Here is an 8,699-nt window from a genome sequence, read left to right as displayed (position 1 = left end):
AAACTGACTGTGAACTTCATTGCAAGAAATGTTTACATAGCAGTGAAACTCCATGATTTCCATCTTTGGGTTTATATTTAAAACCAAGAAATCACACAAAATTTAATTCAATTGGAAGGTTACTGCAATAGGGCTCATTAAAGTGTCATCCCTCATAGATCCTGGAGAAGCTTCTCTTCTTCTCTGGAAGCAAAAGCCAACTCAAGACCTTCCATGAAAGATGATGTCTTGGCTCAGGGGACAGATTCCACGTATAGTGTTGAACCAGCTCCCTGTCAAACCTATCATGATTATCATCATTATCACCTTCAATTCCATAATCATTCTCCTTTACTTTTTCTATGAATATGGTTGTAATCCACCTATAATGACCCTTTATCTATTGATTTGCTCAATTTTATGGAATAAGTATTCAGAATGTCTTTTATTTTATGTTTGATTGCAGAGACTTGAAGGCTCATTGCTTCCTCTGCTCCATCTGCCCCACCCTGGAGTCTGACAGGGAAGGATGGTGTCCTCATCACTCATCACTGGGAGATGGAAGTCACATGAGACCCTGAGAGCAGCACCCGTCCCCCTGCCCCACCACCTCGACAAATGAAAACCCTGAGCCAGTCTCCTTTCCTGGTTCTATAAGGGAACCTCTGACTTGCTGATGGTCTTTTCCTGTTCTTCTCACGGATTTCTCACTCTATATGTGATAAACATTTCATGTCCCCTTAGTGTGCTTGTTTGCTGTCATCCTACACACATATATGAAGCTGTCATGTCTATCCTGCTGCGTTGTGTCCACTGATCTTCATGCTCTGAGCTTGATGTCAAGTCAGTGACCACACCCAGGGGTCTTTCTTCTGTAAGTTTGGTTTCATTCTTCCCAGGTTTCCAATCTCCAGAAGCACTTGTGCTGCTGCTGACTGGCTGGGACACTGAGCTCTCAGGAGCTGAGCTGCACTGTGAGTCCAGCAGAGTCTCAAGATGAGATTCAGCTGATGTCGGTCAGAGAATCTGATGACAAATTGGTATTTGGGAACAAGAAAAGCTGAAGAGACTCTGCCTTTGTCCCTGAGAGAAGTTGTTTGTCTTTACAACAGATTTTTCTAACCCAGAGATGTCAGAGGAAAGTTCAGAATCAGGAAACCAGAGGGTTCCCTGAGGAGAACTGTGACATGAGGAGGAAACCACACAAGAACCCAGCCCTCCAACCGCACCTGCTCCTGATGGTCCTTGTGTTCAGAGACCCGGAGTGCCCCCTGGTGGTGGCGGCCCCTCCTGCAGGGAGGTTTGTGTCTGGGCTCACACTGACTTCCCCTAGCTGTGTCTCTCGCACAGTAATACATGGCCGTGTCCTCGGTGGTCACAGAGCTCAGTTCTAAGGAGAACTGGTTCCTGGATGTGTCAGCTGTGATGGAGATGCAGCCCTGGAAAGCTGGGTTGTAGCTTGTGCTTCCCGTCCAGTACCCCATCCACTCCAATCCTTTTCCAGGGCGCTGGCGGATCCAGTTCCAGTAGTAACTGCTGGTGACAGAGCCCCCGGAGACAGTGCAGGTGAGGGACAGGGTGTCTGAGGGCTTCACCAGTCCTGGGCCCGACTCCTGCAGCTGCACCTGGGACAGGACACCTGGGGACAAGGAGCATCAGTCACAGTCAGTCATAGGAAGTCACAACCATCCCATAGACCCGTGTCTGACATCTGAGACACTCACCCTGGGGGGCTGTCACCAGGCACAGGAGAAGGCTCAGCAGTCTCATCTTCTTCTAGACCACAGCTCTGCTTCCCCAGAGACCTCAGCCCTGTGTGAGGAGAGAGCTGTGACCCCACAGCCCAGAGGGCATTTACTCTGCAGCTTGAGGGGAAATTTGCATGTGGGGCTGCGTTCTTCTTAGAAGTGGAGAGGGACTGAGGTCACTTCCCTTGTCATTCTGGGGACCTCAAGTTCTCTTCTTTGTCCTTTAACTCACTCACATGAACATCAGGGACAGGGGATCACCTGGTTTATGAAACACATTGTAATTAGATCAGAAGAATATTTTATTTTTTTGAGCAAAGAGAAAATGGTGGACTAATAGAATAAGTGACATTTTAACATTTTTATACATTTTTCAAATAGATTTAAAAGGGATTAGCATTTTAGAATGTTTCTGAATCCCAATCTTTAGTGTATCTAATATAATCAAAAATTTATAATCAATAATAAATAGTGTCTAACTGTCAAAAAATTAAAGGAATAACATTATCAATATTTGATTTCTTCATTTGTGACATTCTTTTGAGCTGAGTAACTACCTCCCAAGCCCGGGCAGGTGGGACATCCTTGACTCTTGATATCAGAAGTTTTGTGATTATGTCTACTGATCCTTGCGCAATCTTTCCCCTTATGAAAGCACTCGGTGTGTGCAGAAACCTCAAACTAATCACATTAGAAATAGTTACACTGTTAAACAGATAAAAGGCTAGAAATGAAAATAATAATTATGTCTGTGTACAACTCTAACTCTATCACATGTTGAGTAGATTATTGCTGGAGATTCATAGTCCAGGATTTTCTGTCTGGTATTATCAGTGATCTTGTGGTTCAGAGAGAAGTGAATTAGATGATTTCTAGCACATTTTTTCACATATGAAAAGAATCTTCAACCATCACAGGAAACCCGCACTCCAAGCCTTTCTCTGTCTTATTCCTGGGGATGGTCACAGTGTCACGAGGATGCTGGGCTCTCTCACATAATATATAATGTCCTTCATGTATAATGCACAAATTTTCTCTCAGATATACGACTTGGAAATGTCTTCTTCCTGTGTAGGCTTCTCCATTGTGGAATAATTGTTTGGAAAATATTTTTAATTTATCAAAGTATAAATCTTCTTTAATGATTATTGTTTCTGAAGTTCCTTAAAAAAATCTTCTCAGAAAATGGTGACCCTCCACTGTCCATTGGATGTACAACCCTGGTAGGAACAGAGTGGACACTGAGACTGGTAGAGAACTAGGTTGGAATTCTTTTTTTTTCTTTTTGTATTTTTCTGAAGCTGGAAATGGGGAGAGACAGTCAGACAGACTCCCGCATGTGCCCGACCGGGATCCACCCGGCACGCCTACCAGGGGCGCCGCTCTGCCCACCAGGGGGCGATGCTCTGCCCCTCCGGTGTCGCTCTGTCGCGACCAGAGCCACTCCAGCGCCTGGGGCAGAGGCCAAGGAGCCATCCCCAGCACCCGGGCCATCTTTGCTCCAATGGAGCCTTGGCTGCGGGAGGGGAAGAGAGAGACAGAGAGGGAGGAGGGGGGGGTGGAAAAGCAAATGGGCGCTTCTCCTATGTGCCCTGGCCGGGAATCGAACCCGGGTCCCCCGCACGCCAGGCCGACGCTCTACCGCTGAGCCAACCGGCCAGGGCTAGAACCAGGTTGGAATTCTTAATCCTACTGAAACCAGGTTTTCCGTGGTCCTCTGAGCAGCTTACCAACTTTTCCTAGATTGAAACACAGGCTCACTTTAAAGATAAATTCACTTAATGGGACCTCAGAATTTAAGTTTTCACACAGTATGTGGAGACTAGTCTAATCTTTGGGAAATTACATCATGTAAACGTAAGCAGATGTGGGGGAACATGACCATCAGCGGACGTGATGGAGACACTGAGTAGAGATGCCAGACGACACGGACAGAGAGGCTACTTCACAAGGATGAAAGGTCAGGGAGGACTAAGGCCACAGAGAGGTTGTGAGTGTGAGACATAGAGAGATGGACTGCAGTGGACACCCGGGAACATCAACGTCCCAGTGAGAGTACTTTGTAGAGCTGTGTGTGTGGAACCAACATTGGAACAAGGGAGTCACAGCATCCATCACTGGGGAGTAACCACATTATGGGATCAAGGACTCTGAGACCCTGTGAGAAGGACTGAGAGAAAACTGACTGGAGCACCTGAACTTCATAAGCCCCTGTTTTGACCACAGTGACATCTGAGATCTAAAATTAATGTCACTTCAAAGGAAATGAACATTGACCCTTGAAACTATGATTATTCCTTGTTCCTCAAAGCACGCTGTCTCTAGAATCTTCCTTACCTTTTGAGGAAGGCTGTAGATGATCAAGACCACACTGTTTATTGGTGTGGTGTCATCATCATCGGGACACCTGACCTCCCCTTTGTCCCGATGCTTCTGTTCTGAAAACTGACTCAAGGTATGAAATTGATTGAAGGACCTTGAATCTCCATGATGGTTATTCTAATTACATTTTTTGGCCTAAAACTCTTCCATGTAGACCTGTCACTTAAGCATTTAGTTGACCTTACATGTATGAAATTTCTACAGATATCATGATTGGAGACTGAGTGTCCAGGTCTCTGTGAACAGACTGTTCTGGTTGCTGTTTGGAGTCCCTGTCACTAAGGTAATTGTGCCCACCTTTTCTTTACTGTTAAGGTCTGTCAGTTAAGAGGTTCCATAGCAGTGATACCCCAACAAATAAGGGTCCCAGCGTGAAGATCGTGGTATATAACATTATTCCTAACTAAAATGGAACAAGACTCCTCAGAGTGATGACACCTTTAGGACTGGGCAGAAAACATAGAGATGGTCCTGAAGCATCTCTTGCTGAAGGAAGGTGAAGAGGTGACAGAGAACACACAGGACATTTGTAAGGAGCCCAGAGCTGCCAATGCACAGACACTTCCAGCAATTCTAACTACAAGTTAATAACTGTGTTGGATTTTACTAACGAGGACAGACGTCCTTAACAGTGTTGGATTTTAATCACATAAAATAAATGTGTGTCCCTCGCCAGAAAGCTCAGTAGGTCAGAGCATGATCACAAGCACACAGGTGGCTGGTTTGATCCCAGGTCAGGCACATCCAGGAACAGCTCTGTGTTGCTCTTCTCCTCTCTCTCTCTCTCTCTCTCTCTCTCTCTCTCTCTCTCACACTAAAATAAATAAATAAAAATGTAATATTTTAAAATAAATGCATGAACTCTTACCAATACCAATAAATGGTTCAATAAATAATAAAAATGAGAATAATATACAAGTATCTCTTAAGGGATAATTTCCAATAGCAGCATGGTGTGAGGGCAAAATGATTAAATTTCTCGTTTCCTTTATAAATCCTTCTGACTTTGCTAATATTCAAATTAATAGGGCACAAATTCACATGATAAAATGTAAAAATTAACTTCGGATGTACAGTTCTGGGTGCCATAAATATATGAGACCCATGCATTGGGCAGCTGAGGCTTCTAAGCCACCTGCAGCCAGGAGAGGAGGTGGGTTGTGGTGTGGACTCTGTAGGGCAGGGAGACAATTCACATGGGGATGGAAGTTCAAGTGTTTGGTAAATAAATTTATCCTGGAAATCTTTAACAATAGTGCACAGAGGGGACTTTGAACAAATGGGATGTTGTGTCCATGGCACACTCCTGTCCTCAGGCTGACACTCAGCCCACATGGAGGGAAACAGGGTTTCTGTGAGGCTGGGCTTCACCTGGAGGCTTCTTCTCATTTCCTTGTAGGAAGGCCCCTGTTCTGTGAGCTGTGGGAGACTCAGCACAGAGGTGAAAACTTCCATGTGCACACAGAACACACATTGCACACACAGTCACAACCCCATGTGCAAACAAACAGGCACGTGCACTCATGTACGCACACACTCACTCTCACAAACACGGTTTCCAGGACACAGGAAGGAGGTCGGCCCCGAGGGTTCTGCAGGGTAGTGGAGACCCTGGTCCTGAGGTGCTGTGATGGCTGCGCTCTGCCTCTCAGGAATGTCCGGATTCTTACTGTTGAGACTGTGCGTTCTCTAATATGACAGGACATGCAGTGTGATTAAGTCAGGTGTGACTAAGTTCAAGGAGTTGACATGGAGATTCCTGAATTATCTGATTGAAACATCACTGTAATCACAAGTTTCCCTTTCCAAGGAAAGCTAACGAAAATCACACTAAAAATATTGTTATTGGAGAAACCAGGTGTTTGGGTCGGTTTCCACCTTCACTCGAGTGAATGAGGATTAAGAGGTTAACAACGTGTAGTGTGGAGGACAGAGACCTGAGTGATAGAGGTCCTGAGGGAGGATCCTAACCACTGTCAGGCCAGGAGGTCATGTAGCCGTTTAGACAGTGCCGGTGCCTGCATTTCAAGGAAATGTTTCCCAACCACAGGGACGAAGAAGCAATATGGGTGGTTTATTTGTCAAGAAAGAAAAAAATAAGGAAACTTGGTGAAGGAGAGTTCTGTAAGAACTGCTGACATGTCATCTGCAAATTGGCAACGTTCCATCCTTGTTTGTTGTCTGAAAGGAGAATATGAGAATCTAGAGCCACAGAGAAGAAGGAAGAAGTGCCCCTGGATGCAGCTGGGAGCTTTGAGAGGAAACCCCGCTCCCACAGGAAGCCCCTTCCTTCCCCACGTCCCCGTAGTGAGGTTTGTGTCTGGGCTCACACGAACTTCCCCTCGCTGTGTCTCTCGCACAGTAATACACGGCCGTATCATCGTCTCTCAGGCTGCTCATTTGCAAATACAGCGTGTTCTTGCCGTTGTCTCGGAGATGGTGGGTGGGCCCTTCATGGAGTCTGCGTAGTACATAGTATCACTAGGATTAATGTGTGAGACCCAATTCAGTCCCTTCTGGAGAGTCTGGTGGACACAGCTCATCCATATGTTACTGACAGTGAATCGAGAGGCTGCACAGGAGAGTCTCAGAGACCCCCCAGGCTGCACCAAGCCTCCCCCAGACTCCACCTGCTGCACCTCACACTGGACACCTGCAAACATAAAGACGTTTTGATCAGAAAACTGTCACATGTTCATTGATTCTCTCAGGCACACTCACTCACATAGTCAGCATCTTGTTCTCCATAAATTACCTCCTAAAATAACAACAAGGAAAATCCAGAAGATCCCAGAGTTCATGGTGATGCTCTGTGTTCAGTCCTGTCCAGGGAACAGGCACTTCAGGGAATCCCAGGCTGGGCTCCTGTCCGAGAGCTGCAGGGTCAGCGCTGGGCTGGTTTTCATGAGCAGAGGGGGTTCTATTGGCATGTTATCTTACTATATATGGAGCTCTGGGGTGGAGTCCTGCAGAGCGGGAAGCGCCTCAGTGAAGGTGAATGCCTGTCATAATATTTTAATAACTAAATACTGAATATTACATAGGTAGGTTTGGGACTGTCCAAGTGTCCTCCTGTGGGAGCAGTGAGCTCACCATCTGGGCCTCTACTCCTCCTACTGGCACTACTGCTCCCTTGAACCAAATCAAGTGCAGAGTGGTCCCTTCATCAGGGCTGGAAACAAATACACCAGATACTTTAGATCTTGTGACAGTGATCTTTGTGTACATGTTGATGTTGGAGCCTTGGTTTTAAGTACCTCTGGCCCCGGGACCTTTGAAGAGACGAAGTAGACTGAGTGTTGAGAAGATGCTGCTTTTTCTTACTGGGATCATAGGCTCAGAGTAGTTAGGGAGATTAATGGATCTGATGGAGAGTCTGTGGGAAAGTTAACTTACCAGTAGAGCCTTTATAGAGTTGCATGTGTAGAAACAACATTGGGACAAGTGAGCGATAGAATGGACCTGGAAGTGTGAAGACCCAGAGGGGACTGAGCTCCCAGTGTGTCTAGGAAGAGGGATGGATCCTGACACCGGATGAGCAATGGGGTATAAAGCATCTTCTCCCCGGTAGTAGCTGTTGGAACTGCTCCCCAGACGTCCAGAACAAGATTGTGGAGGGTTTGGTGCCCCTAGTGGTCACTCTGAGCCATGCAGGCTGCAAGACCCTTGTGGCTTAACCAGCTTTTGCTCTACACACCCAGGACTTGGGGCTGAAAGAGCTCAACTTTATGGTCAGAACTTTACTGTGTAAAAGGGAGAGGAACATGAGACATGGACAGTGAGGATATTATGTATCATTTTTAATGTCTTCTTAGTGACAATAATGAAAGTATTTGTGGGCAATTTAGTATTTGCACCTTTTGTGGTTAGACTTTAAATGGAGAAACCAGTCAAATGATAGTTTTACAGAGTTTGAGTGGAAAGATATTTGACTTTATAATGTTTGGTCTTTGACTCTATTTGTAAACAACTCTCTATCTGCACGTCTTTGCTGTTAACTGTTAAGCAAAAACTGAGGTCAGACTCCCTGATCCTTTTACCTTCTCTCCCTACCTTCTCTCCAGAGATGTGGTTCTCATCACTCCTGAGGGCTTGACACATGGTTTCATGACTTGAGTGTCACACTGTGATGTGCTGTATTCATCCAGAATCTTTGGAATTAGAACGGATGTCGTGTGTTGAAAACAGGTGAGATCACAGGAAGTTTCATTCCATGCTTCACCTTGAAACACACAGAATCTTCTGTACCTGCTATCAATTCGAACATCAATCCTCTAATATTTATGGCTCATTTAACAGATTTAAAGTTATTCAGGGAACAGCATTTTCCTGGTCAGTAGCTTCATTCCAGGCCCCAGGTGATGTAAGCTTTCTCAGCACTAAAATCACGCCAGAACAACAACTGATTTTGGAGTCACCATCAGGTTAAGTGACAATGATTCACAAACATTCTTTAATATCCATGTCCCACACACAGACAAATAGGATGTAGTAGCAATGACATGGAGATTTGAGGACGTTGACGGTAATATGAGTCTCAGAAATCCTTGTTTTGTATTTCTGATCACAGGCTGTTTTAGTGTCTTTCAC

The 8,699-nt window shown here is 45.4% G+C and overlaps 1 pseudogene; it reads right to left on the bottom strand.

The window, feature by feature from the left end:
- Positions 1-6,311: 6,311 nt before the first annotated feature.
- Positions 6,312-6,910, bottom strand: LOC136377444 (immunoglobulin heavy variable 3-66-like; annotated as a pseudogene).
- Between the last annotated feature and the right edge of the window lie 1,789 nt (positions 6,911-8,699).

The sequence above is a fragment of the Saccopteryx leptura genome, chromosome 6, assembly GCF_036850995.1.
Source record: "Saccopteryx leptura isolate mSacLep1 chromosome 6, mSacLep1_pri_phased_curated, whole genome shotgun sequence".
NCBI classification, from domain to species: Eukaryota; Metazoa; Chordata; class Mammalia; order Chiroptera; family Emballonuridae; genus Saccopteryx; species Saccopteryx leptura.
Note: the sequence above shows the minus strand (reverse complement) of the source record. Positions and strands in the feature narration are given on the sequence as shown.